The sequence below is a fragment of the Phocoena sinus genome, chromosome 5 (assembly GCF_008692025.1).
Source record: "Phocoena sinus isolate mPhoSin1 chromosome 5, mPhoSin1.pri, whole genome shotgun sequence".
NCBI classification, from domain to species: domain Eukaryota; kingdom Metazoa; phylum Chordata; class Mammalia; order Artiodactyla; family Phocoenidae; genus Phocoena; species Phocoena sinus.
In genome coordinates, this window is record NC_045767.1 from 44,132,346 (window position 1) to 44,150,202 (window position 17,857).

Below are 17,857 nucleotides of genomic sequence, written 5' to 3' on the forward strand. Positions count from 1 at the left end.
GTGAGAATATTGTTCTAGATCAGGGTTTTTTAACCTCAGTGCTTTCGACGTTTGGGGCTGGATAACCCTTTGTTGTGGGTCTGTTCTGTGCATTGTAGGATGTTCAAGCATCCCTGACTTATACCCACCAGACAGAAGTAGCGCCCTGCCCCCTTCCCCCGAAATGTGACAAACAAGTATTTTCAAAATCTAGAGTTGATTTTTTTTAAGTCACAGGAGAGATGACTGATTTTGGGCAGAATTTATCAGCTATATTAAAGAGGGAGTCCCTGGTATCAGTTTTGGCAAGTGCTAAGCGTGATGGTCATGAACGGAAGCATACTGTGCGCCCAAGCCGCTTAATCCATTCACATCACCTACCCGGCCCTGGGGAGTCTGCCCTCGGTGACTTCCCATCGCCCCAGTCACAGCCTACCCTGGAAGAATTGCAAAGTGAGTTGTTCTGAGAATGCAGCTACCTGCTTGGATTCCTCCACTGTGACCTTCACAAACCTCCCCTGCTTGGTGCTTGCTCTGAGATTAGCCCACCACTTGGAGAAACTCGACATTTTACTTATAACTGTGAGCACAGAAGCATTCAGAAAAAAGAATAGGACAATTCATGAAATTTCCCATGGGCTAACGAGAAAGCGCCCCGTATGTAATAGGGCTTCAATAAATCTCAGAGGAAAACAAGGGGAATGGGGGGAGCTATGAGCTCATAAGAAGACAAATGAAAGTAGTGATGAGATAAAAATTCACATTTTAAGGCAAGATAAGAAAAATTTAAACATAAAACTTTTTCTCTGCCCTTTGGCCTCCTCCGTCCCCACTGGTATGCATTGTGCATCGGCGTTGGATGTTAACCAGACCTCCCCAGAGGTAAAGATCAGTTTTTCTCCTACTGGCGCCAGCCATGTAACTCCTTAGAAGATAACGTTCCTTTCTCAATCCCGTAAAAGGTCATGATGACCCACCCTCACCTTGTACATGCAGAGATCTTCGGTGAACTTTATGTACAATGCCAATATAGAATTTCCCTTAAAGATTGATGCTGAAGAGACTGGTCAGTTGACCTGGGGAGATACTGGACTGCACCTAATGGAAGTTCATAGCTTAAATACTTACTTATGCCCTTACTAATATTACCAGCTATACCACTTGTACTCTGTTCATTTTACAAGATTATTGTTTCTTGCATTACCAAATGTGTGACTGAGCCTCAGATAAAATTAATGATGATTAATTAATTAATTACTGATGAAATGATCGACCAAACGTATAGTTCTGTAAGATCAGTGATTGTGGGACTTCCCTGACTGTCCAGTGGTTAAGATTCCACACCTTCCCATGACAGTGGGGGACCAGAAAGTCGGCAGAGCATGGAGGGTAGAACCCCAGGCCTGGATGATAGAAAAATAACAACAGCTAACATTTTACTAAATGTTCACCATGCATTGGGCAGAATGCTAGTTTCCATGTGCCAACTCATCGGCCCTTGTAATAACTGTATGAGGTTAGTTCTGATATTATTTCTACTTTACAAATGGGGAACCTAGTACCAAAAGGTTAAGCAATGTTCCCAGGGTCCAGGCTCCCCGTTAACATGGGGCTCGGGGCAAGAGTACATGGAGGTCCATAGACCACATGTCAAATATTTGAAAGTGAAGAATCCAGCCAACAAATTGTTAACTAAAATATGTTCTCTCATCCTAAAAAAAAAAAAAAAAAAAAGGAATAAAGAAAAAGAGTCATGCTTCCAACGCAGGGAGTGCAGGTTCAATGCCTGGTCTGGGAACTCAGATACCATGTGCCATGTGGCGCAGGCCAAAAAAAAAAATTTTTAAAAAAAGTTCAGTGATTGTAATAGTTAGTGTAACTCTAGATATGGGAAGAAGCAACAGGAGGGAACCACTTCCTGGACCATAACAGACCAGTGAGACAGGCGGTCCAGAGGCTTTTGGTTACTGTTAACAGGGCCGAGTCCAGTAACAGCACGTTGAGTGGCCTATCAACGCAATCCTTGCCTGACCCGGGGATGAGCATTCCTAGCACCGTGGGACAAACTGATCACGAAATGCCTCCCAAACCTTGGTCGAAATTAAGACTGAAAAGGAAGGGATTGTAAAATAAAGAATGTTGCCCACCATCCAGTCCATAAGAATCAAGTCATTAGCCACCGCAGTGGCTGACCTACAGTACACCCTGGAAGGAATTCGGGGCAAAGACCAGGACGACATGCTCTGTGCTCTGGGAGAAATGGCGGAACAGGCCTTCGGGTAGTTAGATATTTTCAGGAGAAATTTTTGAGGAATCTGCATTCCTGCATCTTCCCATACTTAGAAAAGCACTAAAACCACTAATTAAAATTTTTCTCCCTCGAGGCTAGCCGCAGCCTACTGAGATGTGCGCTTGATTGCAATGTAGGCCCCTTCACCAAAATCACATATATACTGGCTGGCCTCCCCCTTTACCTCTTTGAAGTACTTCTCAGAGCTCTCTGACACACTGACTGTCTCCCGGGTTATAATCCTCAGTGTGGCTTGAATAAAATTTTCCATTTCTCTCTTAGATTGACTACTTATTAATTATTTCCTTGACAATAGTAACAACAAGAGTATGAGAAGAGAGATGACGAATATCCCCAGGGCAGTTTGCTGGCTGCTGACGTTTGGTGACCATCTACTCTCTGTCAAGCACTGAGCAAAGCGCTTTCCCTACATTCCCTTATTTAATTAAATCCTCCTAAGGGGGCATTGTCATCCCCATTTTTCAGAGAAGGAAACTGAGGCTTACAGACTTGGACTATACTATATCTCAGTCCACAATAAAAACAACACTTACCATTTATCAAGGTAACCATTACGCTCAATATTTCATTTAATGTTTAAGATGATCCTAGGAAGAAGGTATTATCCAAGCAAATTAAACAAAAATCTATTTTGTTACATGCCAAGGTGCGGGGGACACAGCCGCAGACAGTCCTTGCCCTCATGGAGCGTTTAGTCTAGGTGGGAAAGTAGACCCTAACAAATACGAACAGATGGGATGATTTGTTTCAAAATCCCACCTTCTTCCTCCTGACTGGAAGTTCTTACCGCAAGAATACACAGCAGCCTTCAGACTGGAAGCAAAGACGCTTTCTCGGTGAGTTTTCCTCCGCCAGGCGGACCCTGTCCTGGCACTCAGGGACACAGAGATGACTTGAACCTCATGCCAGTGAGAAACTCTTTGCTTGGACCTGGCTGCCCATGTACTGTGGTTGCTCAATTAAACCGTATTAGGGGGCAAATAATGATGGTGGTGAAAAAAAAATTTCTTAAGAGAATGTAAGAAGAACAACATGAACGAGAACAGTCCAGGATCCTTTGCAACAAAGCAGAACCATAAACCTGGGCAAGCACGGCCTGGAAAAGCTGAGTGAAGTTAGAGGAGTCCAGAGATTCGCGAGGACAAAGAGCAGAAGGAAACATTCGCATGCATGTCTTTCTGCAAAACACTTCAGAAGCCATTTAACGCTGTCTGAAGGTGCTAAAATGCAAGAGGATTTTAGAGGTACCTAAGTTGTAGTGGTAGAGGGGTAAGGGGCGGGAGGGGGCAAGAAAAGTAAAATTAAGGGAAATTTCCCTTAAACCTGAGGGAAAATCTCCCGGTAAGGAGACCTAGAGGTGCAAGGAATACGAATGAACATCTTAAGAGTATACTGAAATCAAATTTAAATCAGTAAAATGATTGAAGCAGGGTAATAGGTATCAGGGGTTCTATTTTGTGCTGGTTTGAAATTTTCCATTATAAGAAGGTAAAAAAGAAAAAGAACAGAACGTCAATGGCTGGAATACTGGGAGATGGGAGGTGCAGTGGGCTTGCAGTGAGGGTGTGATAGCTGTGGGGTTGAGGGCCAGGGCTGAGTTGAGTGTGGGGTGGAAGACCAGAGTAAGCAAGTCAGGGGCGAACTCTGCCCCCTGTCTCCTCTTGGCTACTTTTCTCACATTGGTTCTTAAGGAAGAAAAATGTCAAACACCTCAAAAATTTAATAGATAAGGGCCAGCAATGGGTGTAAAGTTACTCTCTCTTGGTGATGGGCCAGACAGCAACACAGATTCTGGAAAAGACCAACCTGGGTTTGAATCTGACTCTGGCACACCTAACTCCATGGGTCACCTTGGAGGTGTTACCCAACTCTCGCGCGCCTCAGTTTCCTCACCTGTAAAATGGAATTAACCCTGGTAGTACTGCTGGGCTTTGAGAACATGAATGAGGTAAGGCATGTACGGCACCTGCACATCAGAGGGTTCCAGTAAGCGCTTGCTCTGTCCTCCTGACCACACCAGCCCTGACTGTATTTAGGGCAGGACAAAGGTCCTTCTTTAGACTTCAGCTTTGCCTCTCCATCCAGCAGGTCTGGGGCTGGCTGGCTGAACTGGATAAAGTGATATCACAAAGACAGTGGAGCCACAGGTTAGAGAATGGCTCTGACACACCCCATCTCCACCCCCCACTTCAAGAAGGCAGCTCTTTGGTACAACTGTACTAGATGGTACACGAGGACCATATCATCTCCACAGCTTGTTGCCTCCATGGGAAAACCATCTGAATGTGTCCTACTGGCCTTCACAGGCACCGAGAAAACAGAACACGTGTCTGAAAGTGAGACCAACTTACTATTTTTCCTTTTGTCATTTTCAAAACTACTGGTTTGTTCCTTCTCCAGAGTTTTCCATCTTAATTCATGGCTCTAAGCAGTCTCCCAAGAGAGAAATTCAACCTTGCCTGTATTAAGTGTTTGTCATTAGTTGAGTTGTCCAACATGCAGCCCTTTTCCATCTGAGACAATGGACAACTCACCCCTTTGTGGTGAGTGGTAGTGGGTTACAGTCCAGCATCTTCCACCACAAATGCCAGAGGGTTATCCTCCCATTCACCTGTCATGCACCCAAGGCATGGCCTTACCTAGGCCCGACCAGTTGGCCACTCCTGCCCGTGACTTTGACTCTGGAGTGTGTGCTGCTGTAAAGACTGTGATGCCAGGTGCCAGAAACCGTGTCCTAACCAGGCTGTGTCCACTGCCTTTGCATCTGATTCTGTTCTCCAGCCTCCTGACAAGGCCAGGAGCCATCCAACACCCTTCCGGTATGCTCCTTTCCTAAGATTAGCCAGAGTTGCTTTCTGCTGATGCCTGATTAATCAATGCACCACCTTTGGGACTTCCCTGGTGGCGCAGTGGTTAAGAATCCGCCTGCCAATGCAGGGGACACGGGTTTGATCCCTGGTCTGGGAAGGTCCCACATGCCGTGGAGCAACTAAGCCCGTGTGCCACACGACTACTGAAGCCCGCGTGCCTAGACCCCGTGCTCCACAACAAGAGAAGCCACCACAATGAGAAGCCTGCGCACTGCAACAAAGAGTGGCCCCACTCTCCACAACTAGAGAAAGCCCGCGTGCAGCAACGAAGACCCAACGCAGCCAAAAATAAAAATTAATTAATTAAAAATATATACCACCTGAACCCCCCTCCCTCAACTTCACTTCACTTTCTAATCCATGGTCTCGTCTCCAGTCTCTCAGTGGCAGGGCTAACTCATCCTCTCAGCAGGTACTACTGGGAGTCACCTTCCTGAGCAAATTACTTGGGGATGGGACTTAGGAAGATGAGTGACAGGAGTTGGGCAAGGGCAAGATGGGATCCTGTCTTTATTTAGCATTTTGAGATTTGTTCATCATGGAGTTTGGGGCATCAATATGGATTTTTTAAATTGCATTAAAATATGTATCTTTAAATGCCATCTGCAGCAACATGGGTGAACCTAGAGATTATCATACTAAGTGAAGTAAGTCAGACAGAGAAAGACAAATCTCATGTGCTATCACTTATATGTGGAATCTAAAACAAACATGACACAAACGAACTTATTTACAAAACAGAAATAGACTCACAGACATAGAAGACAAACTTATGGTTACCAAAGGGGTAGGGGGAGGGATAAATTGGAAATTTGGGATTAACAGATACATACTACTATATATAAAATAGATAACCAACAAGGACCTACTGTATAGCACAGGGAACTATATTCAATATATTGTGACAAACCACAGTGGAAAAGAATTTGAAAAAGAATTTTTCTTTTTTTTTTGCGGTACGCGGGCCTCTCACTGCTGTGGCCTCTCCCGTTGCGGAGCACAGGCTCCGGACGCGCAGGCTCAGCGGCCATGGCTCACGGGCCCAGCCGCTCTGCGGCATGTGGGATCTTCCTGGACCGGGGCACGAACCTGTGTCCCCTGCATCAGCAGGCAGACTCTCAACCACTGCGCCACCAGGGAAGCCCGAAAAAGAATTTTTATATACGTGTGTGTGTGTGTGTGTGTGTGTGTGTGTGTGTGTGTGTGTGTTTGTGTGTATAAACTGAATCACTTTGCTGTACACCTGAATCATTATAAATCAGCTATACTTCAACTTAAAGAAATTATGTATCTTCATTAATGAGCTTTTAGGCGCCCCTTACATTTTGTGCTGGCCCTGTGTGACTCCATGCAACACTGGCCAAGACCAGAGCTTATCCTCGCATTTCCCTTTGTTCACTAAACAAGTTCTTTGGGGCGTGGCTCTGCATTCGACTATACTAAGCTCTAAGCCTGCAGAGATGATGAACACCAAGCCCAGCCCTCAAGATTGTCACCATCTAGTGGGGGAAACAAAGAAAGGACACTCAGAATTCTAGGTGCACCAACAGAGAGCGAGGACAAGGTAAGTGTGGGCATAAAGAGAGGAAGCAAAGCTCAGCTCAGCCCCAGCTGGATCAGGGAAGGCTTCCCACGGGCCCTGGTGCTCAGGTTACTTCTTTGGAGTGAGAAGTTCAGCAGGTGGAAAAGGAGGAGGACCTTCTGAGCAAAGCAGTCAGCATTCCTAGGTGTCTTTCTGAAACCGAGCAGGATCCTATGGGGCCCTCCTGGGCAAAAAAGCCTTTCCATGTCCCCCCATTTCTTGTTTGTAGGAAAAAGGCTTCAGCCTCCTAGGCCTTCCCTGAACTCCAGAGGGCAGATTCAAACAGTTACTAATTACTGGAGTGAGGGAAAGCAGAAACAAAGGAGGAGCAGTCAAGAAACAATGGTGCAGGACTTCCCTGGTGGCGCAGTGGTTGAGAATCCGCCTGCCAATGCAGGGGACGTGGGTTTGAGCCCTGGTCCGGGAAGATCCCACATGCTGCGGAGCAACCAAGCCCGTGCACCACAGCTACTGAGCCTGTGCTCTAGAGCGCGTGAGCCACAACTACTGAGCCCGCGTGCCGCAACTACTGAAGCCCACGCGCCTAGAGCCCGTGCCCTGCAACAAGAGAAGCCACTGCAATGAGAAGCCCACGCACTGTGACGGAGACCCAACACAGCCAAAAATAAATTAAATAAATAAATTATATTAAAGAAAAGAAAGAAACAATGGTGCAGCGATGGGGCAGGGTCCTGGTTCCTCCTCAAGGGGTATACAGAACAATCTGATACACATCTCTGAGTTCTGCTATGGGAACTAAGGCCCCCCACCCAGGTGGAGGTTGATACCTTCAAGCTGAGCACAAGCACGTGGACCCCTTCTGGTTGGAATCAGAAGGCTGATGATAGATATTCCTGGAACACCACCCCGTAACCTCAACATCAACCAATCAGAGGAAGGTCACATAACCTGCAACTCTCCCTTCAAATTCTGCTTATAAAAACTCTTCCCCCAAACCCATCAGGGAGTTCAGGCTTTTGGAGCATGAGCCACCCATTCTTCTAACTTGGCGCTTGCAATAAACCTTATTTCTGCTCCAAACTCTGACGTTTCGGTTTGTTTGGCCTCACTGCGCTTCCAGGACTGAACTTGGGTTTGACAACATTCAGATTCAGCCAGTGATATTGCAGGGTTGGATTGCAAAGTGTGTGGAACACAATTTGGAAAAATGAATAATGAAAAGTGAATCTAGAGCGGGAGGTTGGAAAGGGTGAGGCTGTGAAGGGGCTCATACAACAACCAGGCTAAGGGATTTGGAACATCTGAAGGCAATGGAGGAACCATCAATGGTTATAAAGTAGAGGAGTAATGGTATGACATTAGTTTTAGGTAGATTATTCCAGAAGGAGGGCTGGGGAGGAGGAAGCTGTGTGGTGTGGGAGAGAGGAGCCTGACAAGACACTATCCAGTGTGGGTCCTCAGGGGCTGGTTCACAAGGTCCTTGGTGCCCTATTCAGGAGTCTGGCTTTTTCCTCTACGTTGAAGAGCTCTGACCTTTGGAATATCCATTAGATTAACCTCTCCTTGTGTTGCCTCTCTCTACCCAATTGCTGGCAACAAGTCTAATTATTATATGCCACAAATGTCTGCTGGCCTCAACACCCTAGATCAACAATATAAAGTCTCGGGGACTTCCCTGGTGGTGCAGTGGATAAGACTCCGTGCTCCCAATGCAGGGGGCCCAGGTTCGATCCCTGGTCGGGGAACTAGATCCCACATGCATGCCACAACTAAGAGTTCACATGCCACAACTAAGGAGCCCACGTGCCACAACTAAGGATCCGGCGAGCCACAACTAAGGAGCCCGCCTGCCGCAACTAAGACCTGGCCCAACCAAATAACTAAAATAAATAAATAAAGTCTCATTTACATTTCTGTCCCAATTAGAAGTCTTCATGCCCTGCCCACCCCTTACCTAAGCAGAAAAGTAGATGCCTTTTAAAGTATCAATGAGGTATTTTGGGGAGTCCCCAAAGGTGTCTGTTCTCTGCCTTCACCCACCACTCAGAGCCCAGCATGGCCTTCAGCTGCTGCTCTGACACCCATGGCCACAAAACCACCTGAGGAAGCCTGTCTCCTGCCCCTGCAGACACAGCGCATCACAGGACCCAACATCCTTATCACCACCATCTCCAAATTGCTACAGGGCCCTTAAAACATGGAGCTCCACAGGTGCTGCACAGATCTGGGGTGTGTGGCTTCATCGCCAAATCTGGGCCATAATTTGGAAGGCTAAAAGAACCCCCAGAGGGCGCCTGGCCCAATGGTTCTCAAACTCTAGCCCACCCATCACTGAGAGCCGGTCTGAGGGATTCCCCCACTAAAACCCAGTAAGACCCAAATAAACCTGGATCTTCTTGCCCCTTAAGGCCTGCCTTCACACGCCGTGGCTTTCCAGGTACACCCTTCCGCTATATCTGCCTCCAAACTGCCCTGTGTGGTGACTGCAGCCAGTCTCCCGAGGGACGAGAGACACGGAGGAGAACATCACCCATCATGAGGCCTGCAGAGCTTCCCTACCATCCCCCTTTTCTCACACTGCCACTCAGATCTCCCCCCTCCCTTCTTTCCAGAAACTCCCTGCTCACGTAGTCCTTGATGCTGGCAGCAGAAGCCGCAGGATTCAGTAGACTGTAGTTAGAGGATCACTGGAAGATGGGTACCAAAGTTTCCGGATCCTCAGCTCAGGGATCATTCCTTCAATCGCATGATAGGGGAAAAGAGAATACTGGAGAAAGCCCAGACCAGGCCCCTGCATCACGGAAAGAGAGGCACCCTGGGGGATGGAAAGGTGTGGGCGTTAATCTTTGCAGAACAAAAGGCACAACAGTGATGTGTATCTTACAAAGATAATACTTGATAAAAGCCCATTGACTCCTCCACTACCGGAAGCCTTTTCTCAAAGGGCTTCCATTCTGAGTGTGGTTTTCTAACTCTGGGGCAGGGAGCCCTAGAGTTTGCTCAGGACAGGAGTCTTAAGTCCCAGCCCCATTTCAAGGGGAACGAACACCCAGGTGTCAGTTACATATGTTAGGTTACTAAATAAGATCTTCATTTAAGAAAAAAGCATCGATGCTCTACCCCAAATCAACATTTAAAATTGGCCTAGGAAAAGCCCTGAGCTTCACTAGTAGTCAAGCAGCACACAAACAATAAGGATGTGGCCAGGACCGTTCCTTGCCCACCAATGTCCACTCTCCTCTTCTTCTTTCACTCATTGAGATCATGAATAAGCAGTACCCATAGCCTCCTCCAGTAAAGATTACATTTCCCAGCCTTCCTCGGAGTTATCACTAAATTCTGGTTAAGCAGAATAAAGCCAGAGGGGTGTATGCAGTTCTCGGAAATGTCCTTAGAGGGCGTATTAATGAGGGTTCTCCAGAGAAACGGAACAGGAGATCTATATGGAGATTTATTATTAAGAATTGGCTCACGTGATTTTGGAGGCTGAGGAGTTCCTCAATCTCCCAACAGCAAGCTGGAGCCCCAGGGAAGTCGGTGGTATACTTCAGTCTGAGTCTGAAGGCCTTAGAACCAGGGAAGCTGATAAAGTAAATCCTAGTACACAGACAAGAGAAGATGAAATGAAATGTCCCAGCTCAAGCAGGGGGAAAAAAGGGGGAAATCTCTTCTTACTCAAGCTTTTGTTCTGTTCAAACCCTCAACAGATTGGACAATGCCCAAACCACACTGGGGAGGATAATTTACTAAGTTCACTCATTAAAATGCTAATTTTATCAGGAAACCCCCTCACAAACACACCCAGAAACAATGTTTAAACTGGGCACCTGGGGCCAGTCAAGGTGACACATAAAATGAACCATCACAGAGGGAGAGGGTGCCTCCTTCTTCATCCCTTCCTCCTACGTGCTGCCCAGAATTTGGATTGATGGTTGGAGCTCCAGCAGCCATCTTGGGCCATGAGTTGGCCTTGAGAATAGAAGCCATGCGCAGCAGAGCAACATAAAAGGAAAAGTGAAGCATCACTTCAGCTCACACTGCCTTCCTTCCACCAGTGTTATAATGAGTGACAAATTCCTATGAGGTTTAAGCTACAGTTTTGTTTTGCTTTGCTTTTTTTCTGCTGTTACTTGTAGCCAAACTTCCTCAAAACTAATAAAATGCCAATATATCACATTCAATGAAAGATGGTGGGTCCTGTGGGGGCTTTTTTGTCATTCATTTCTGCCTTTATTAGTATAGTGTATTTGGACTCACGTTCTCTCTCTAACCACAGACTCTTCATTCAGGGAAGGTCTGGCTATAGTTGCTGCACATTTGATAGATAGAGCAAGAGGCTGGGAGGAGGGAGGACAAATTCTAAATTTAAGACAGAACAAACCACATCCTTCCTGTCATTCATTTGTTCTTTTTAATTTAACCAATGCTGACTGACTCTGTGCCACGTACTATGCAGTATCTCATCTAATCCTCACTGACAACACAATGAGGGAGGCATCATTCCCATTTTTCAGATCAGGAAACTGAGGTTCTGAGAGGTAAGGAAGTGGCAGAGTGAGAATCAGTCTGCCTCCCTTGATTCTGCATTGATTGTTTTTTAAAATCATCAAACATATTTTCATTTGGCTAGTGGGAACTTGATTCCACAAACTTACTTCAACAAGGCAGAGAATGAAATAGTATGAAGCATCCAGTTCTCAGGTGATAAGGAGGCTGGGGTTGGTCAATCAGTTAACCACTATCTACTGAGCACCTACTGTGTGCCATGTACTATTCTTCAAGTGGGTCGTCACCAATGTGATGTTTACAGAGGACCTTTCCTCTGAAGTGCAAACATCACCGTTTCTGTGCAGAACCCACATTGCCTTGGCACACTCTCATGGTTCAGAAGAAAAAATAACAGCCAGGGGTACAGGGATCTAGGTCTGGTTCCACCTCTACCACCTGTCCACTGTGCGCCTTCAGATAGGTTGGGTAACCTCTCTGGTCTTCTGTCTCCCCTTCAGGGCCTTTGAGAGTTTCCCCTGCCCTTGCTTGTGCTCCTTTTGAGTGTTCCTGAATTCAGACTTGGCCAAAGCTTGTCGGGCAGTGCTATTTAGAGTTGTCCAGGAAATTACACTCTCAATGGAAATTCAGGAACCTTCCATTAGGCCCCCAAAATAATTCACATAAACAAACATCGGGCTTCAGTTGCAGTTTCCTTTTATAAAAGAGAGAAGACATTTGAGAAGGAACTGTTGTTACAGTTGAAATAGTCCCTGGAATCATGTTCTCACCTCCTCCTTGACTTTTTTCTTTTAGGAACCTTCTCTGGGAAAGAGTCCCATTGGGATGTGTTTCCAAAATATATTTGGTGATAAGAACATGGGGTTCTTGATGAAACTAACAAACAAACAGAAGCAGTATCCCAAGTCAGTCTTGGAGCTGTGATTCTGCAGATCAGAATGAGGCCAGGAATAAATATTCTTAAGAAGTCCCCAGGGCCTGGGCTAAACCAAGACTTGAGTCCACATCCTGAGGTTACATGGAAGTCGGAATCAGAAGTTTGAACCCTGATCGGCCTATTTATTAGCTGTGTGATCTTGGGCAAGTGTTCTACTCAACTCACAAAGTATTCATGAGCAAGGGTCCGTATTACGTGCCAGATCATGTGCCTGGCTGAAGTGCTGATGGTGGAAGGTGAGAAGCCAGCCTGCCTATGGGTGTTGCAGAGCCTGGAGGGGAGATGACCAAAGAGCAGGGACCACTAGAGGTGAAGAATGCCACCAAAGCGGAGGGGGACCCCATAGAGGTACCCAGCACACCTGGCCCGGTCTGCAGGGGACGGGAGTGGCTTCCCTGAGAAAAGGTGGTTCAGGATGCAAAGGCTGACTAGGACTCGGCCAGGTGAGCAGGTTGGATGAGAGCACTGCAGGTATCAGGACAAATGCGCAGAGACCAGGTAAGTACCTGAATGCGGGCCTCCTGAGTCCAGAAAGAAATCCAGGAGGCGACCGGAGTAGCCGGGGAAACTGGGGTGGGAGGGGGAGGCAGATCACAAGTGGTGTCGTCCGCGCATGCGCTCTATTCTAAAGGCGAAAGGAAGTCCCTCAAAGATGAGGGGTGGTCATGGTGCCGTCGGATGTTGAAGGCACATTCCTGAGCCTCCGAATCTTCATCTGTAAACGAGGGGTTTTGAGGGGCCTCTGCTTTCCTCTTTCCCACCTGTGGTCTAATTCTCCACCGAGGGAGCGATGTTTTCACACCAGAAGCCACATCCTGTCCCTCCTTTGCTTAAAAGCCCCTGATGGCCCCCATCTCAGAACAGCGTCCAAAGTGCCCACCGTGGCCTGTAACAATATGCCACGCCCTTCCCTGGCCTCCCTGTGGCCCCCAGGCCCCCAGCACGCTTCCCCGGCAAGTTGTGCCGCAGCTGCGTCCTCCGCCTGGGGTCTCAGACACAGACGCCACTCAGCCCCTCCCGACGGCATCCCTCGCTGTCCCTTGAGGTAGCTCAGTTTTTCTTTGGAGCTCATTCACCTGTCATCTCATATATTTATTTGTCTAGTTCTTTCTTGTCTGCTCCCCCCAGCAGAAGGTGAGCTCCCGGGGAGCAGGGATTTGGTGTCTGCTTGCTGCTGTCTCCCCAGGGTCTGGTGCAGAGCGCCAGCCCATAATATCAGAACAATACTTATCTCACATGTTTGAGAAGCTCAAATAATAGAATTATTGTATAAGTAGCATTGGGTTCAGTAAGTACTTAGGAAGTACTTCCCTGTTTCTTTCTACCCCAATCCCCCATCTTCCAGGCTCCCGTTAGAAGTCCTTCCCAGGGTACCATTTACCCCTGAGCCCCCAGTTGCCCCACTGGGCCCTCTGCCCCGCCTGCCAGCCCCTGGCTCTGTCCCTGACTGACCTGCAGGTTTCGTACTGCCCCGCTGCTGGCTTGGCTGTGTCCCAGGAGGAGATGGCGTGTGTCACAGTTACCACACACTGTGGCCCAGGCTGTTTGGAGGTTGGCAACTCTAGTTAAGAGTCCTGCTGCCCCTGGACCCTGTGTGGTCAGGGCCTGGGTGTGGCCATCACCCCGGGCGGCATCAAATGCATGCCAGGGCATGTAATGAATCTGGACCATTTTGCAGGCACAGAAAAAACAAAACCCTTCCTTAAGCTTTGACTGATGGCTTCTTTTCTCCTGACCGCAACACAAATAGATGGTTTTCATCTGATTTTCTCCAGCAGTGACCTGGGATCACGTGCAGAAAGTCTGCTGATTGCCCCTGCCCCTTCCTACAATCTACCTGCAAGGGTGGTGGAGATGGCAAGAAGTCTGCAACAGGGAGGCGCAGGCAATGTTCTGGAAAGGCTCTCTCCTCCTGCCTCTTACTCAGAACTCACAGGGATTTAAACAAAAAGCAGGGTCTTGCAGCACACGGGATCTTCACTGTGGCACATGGACTTAGTTGTGGCACACATGCGGGATCCAGTTCTCTGACCAGGGATCGAACCCAGGACCCCTGCATTGGAAGTGCTGAGTCTTACCCACTGGACCACCAGGGAAGTCCCCCAAGGTGGGGGGGGGGGTCTTTAAAATCACCTAGATCAGGGGTGTTGAACCTGAGGCTTCTGATTGGCTGAGGGGTTTGGACTTGGACTCTGAGCCTGTGTGCAAGATGGTGTCGGTCTGTGGACAGAGGGTGCTTGATTTTTTCATTCTCAGAACCGACCTGTGCAAACATCCGGCCTGGGCAAGAGGAATAACTCACCGTGATCACACCGTGGATGGCAGCTCAGTCTCCTGGCGCTCCGAGACCTCCACCTGCCAGGTCACCAGCACTACTCAGGACAAAACCATGGGCAGATAAATAACAACAAACACGGAAACAATAAAAACCAAGCTTAGAAGAAACAAAGCAAAAGGAGATCAACATGTTAGCCACAATCGCTTCAGGGAGCAGTGGGACAAAAGTCTTTCTCTTTTCTATTCTTTTACATTTTTTCTGTATTTTGCAGATTTTCTATTTTAGAAGCCTTTTCTTGAAAGCATCATTAAAAGAAGAAAACTTTCTTTGAAGGAAAAAGAAAATCACTAGCATTGTATAAAAGTATCTCCATCCAACCCCTCTTTTTATATTTTTTTAGGTTTGAAGGTTTTTTCTGTTGTTCGAGTTTGTAAGGAATACATTTTGGTAAACAACTTTTCTAGAAAAAAAGCATGAGAACTTAAGAATGCATTTGTTTTCACTCTGGAAGTATTTTCAATCTGAAAAAAAGCATGAGAGTTTAAGAATGCATTAGTTTTCACTCTGGAAGTATTTAAGGATTTCGCAGAAATGCTTTAAAGGACAATTTTCATGTTCTGATAAGTTCTATAAATGGCAGAGTGCATTATTTGGAAAGATGCTTTTTTATGAATAGTTTTTTATTTCACTAACACTGTTGTAAAGTTTTATTTCTTCAGGGACTGAACAAAATTCAGGGAGCTGAGTTTGCCCTGAGATACCGCTTCAGGGCAACCCTCTTATTTTTCTATTCTTAGCTTCAGTGGAGGTTTTAAAAATAAAATTTTAAACTGTGGCTTCAGCTGTTGAGTCCTATGTGATAGCTACTGAACCTGATAATTATAAGATTTCCTAGAATAAATTTAATTGGCACACAAATACTTGCAATCAGCCATTATTGTTGCTATAAATATCTCTAAAGCCCTGGGTAAAACTATGCTAGTTGTTCTGGCCTCCGGAAAAATGTTAGGCATCACCCATTTATGGGCCCTCATTGTAGCCAGTTGTTTTGATTCATCTGGGGCAGATGTCTATGTAGTTCAGAGAAACTCCTCACACTCACAGAAGACAGCAGAAAGTTATTCTCATTCTTGTGGAAAAAGGACACTTTTTTTTTTTTTTTACCCCATGTGGTGTGTTAGAATCAGGTTTACAAATCCATCCCTGTTTATATCTAGCTATGTCATCTTCTAGAATTTCATTCTGAATTTACAGGGATAAAAATAATTTGAATATAAGCCATTAAGCTAAATATAAGCCATTTTGTCTTTAAATATGTAAGTCTGACTTTAAACCCTTGTTCTGCTTCTTAGTAGCTGTGTGACCCTGGGCAGCTCACACAATTTCTCTGATCCTTATTTATAAAACAGGGATGGTAATATACATACCATAAGATGTATGTGCTGTTAAGACTGCAGTTTTTTGGAAATAAGGTTTTGGGAATTAAAGTATAATATGGCATTATTAGCACAGTGTGGAACACACAGAGCACATTTAAATTCATTTCATTTTCCCCAGGTAATTCTCAGAGAAGAATATCAATTTTATTTAATTAAGCAAACATTAATTGAGCACTTATTATATGCAAAGTCCTGGGGATACCAACCCTTCATTCAATATTTTTAAGAAGCTCATCATCTTTTTTTAATTAATTAATTTATTTTTGGCTGCATTGGGTCTATGTTGCTGCGTGCAGGCTTTCTCGAGTTGTGACGAGTGAGGGCTACTCTTCGTTGTGATTCGCAGGCTTCTCACTGCGGTGGCTCCTCTTGCTGCGGAGCACAGGCTCTAGGAGTGCGGGCTTCAGTAGTTGTGACTCACGGGCTCTAGAGCGCAGGCTCAGTAGTTGTGGTGCACGGGCTCAGTAGTTGCTCCGCGGCATGTGGGATCTTCCCAGACCAGGGCTCGAACCCATGTCTCCTGCATTGGCAGGCGGATTCTTAACCACTGCACCACCAGGGAAGCTCCGCTCATCATCTTCTAAGGAGGACAGACCCCCTCTTATGTCCTAATCACACCAGATTGGGAAAACTGCTTTAACTGAATTCGAAAGAACGTGCTCAGGGTTCCAAGGGAAAGGAATATTAGTTTTGACTGGTACCAAAAGGTTTTTATGAAAAGGTTTAAGAGCCTCAACCTAGCTCTCAAAGGATGAATAGTTCTGACCTGAAAGAGAAGAAAGATTTGGAAAGCAGAGAATGGAGAAAGAACACTGTAAGAGGCAAAAGCATAAAGGATGGCAAGACAGAGTAAATATGTGTGGTGTGGTCGAGGAATGCTGCAGAGGACTGTGTCTCCTCAGGGGAGATGACCAAGTGCCAGAGAGAGAAAGATGGGAAACAGAGTCGCCAGAGGCCTGGGTAGAAGTACCTGTGGCTCGTCCACATTGCCTCTGTCAGTGCCTGCCCCTTTAAGGCAGGCTGATCTCCAGAAAGGCAAATCTTGGAACTCTAGTGGAAGGTCAGTAGACATCTATCACCTTTAATTATTTACTCAGCAAATACTCATCGAGCATCTACTATGTGCCAGGCCCTGTCTGAGACCCTTGGGAGGCAACAGTGAGCAAAGCATGGTTCCTGCCTTCATGGGGTTCCATTCTACCAGGGCAAACAGATGATAATCAGATAAACAAATAAATGTCCTATAGAATAAAAATTTAGGCCATAGTGCTGTGAAGTACAAGAAAGTGTAGGGGATAGACATGAGCTATTTTCCACAGGGTCGTCAGAGATGTCTCTCGGAGGTGATACTTGAGCAGAGATCCAAGTTAAGTGAATAACTGTGGGAAGAGGGTTCCAGGGAGAAGCGCGGCAGGTGCAAAGGCCCTGATATGGATAGGGTCGCTTCATGTGCTCAGGGAAGAGCAAGAAGCCTAGGTGGTTCCAGTGCAGGGTTTGGAAATGAGTTCAGAGATTTGAAGAGGCAGATGAAGGTTTCTAAACCCATAACTCTGTAATGCACCCCCCAATCATGCTCTGACCTTCTGAGCTTGGTTCTCCTGGATTTTGAACTTGGCTTTTCCAGGGCAGATTCTCTTGACTCACTATTGGCTCCCTCTGCCTTTACAGGAAGCCCTGGCTCCCATGCCACCCAGGGCACATAATTCTGGGTACTAGTCTTTGGAAAGGAAACGCGTAGAAAAGGGAATTGGTCACTTGGGTGGCTGTGCCTCCCCCACCAGTGTTCTCATCAAATTCTCACCTTGATTCTCCAGACTGGCGGCAGGGAGGGGGACTCTCCAGTGCGGAGGGCCATGGCAGGCTTGACTCTGGGACTCCCCTGGTGTCATCACACCCCCGCTGGCCCTTTACTCTCTCTGACCTAACCCTGAACACAGACCCTTCCATCGATTTGCTCCAGCCCAGCTGAGACCAGGCTGGATAGTTTAGCAAGA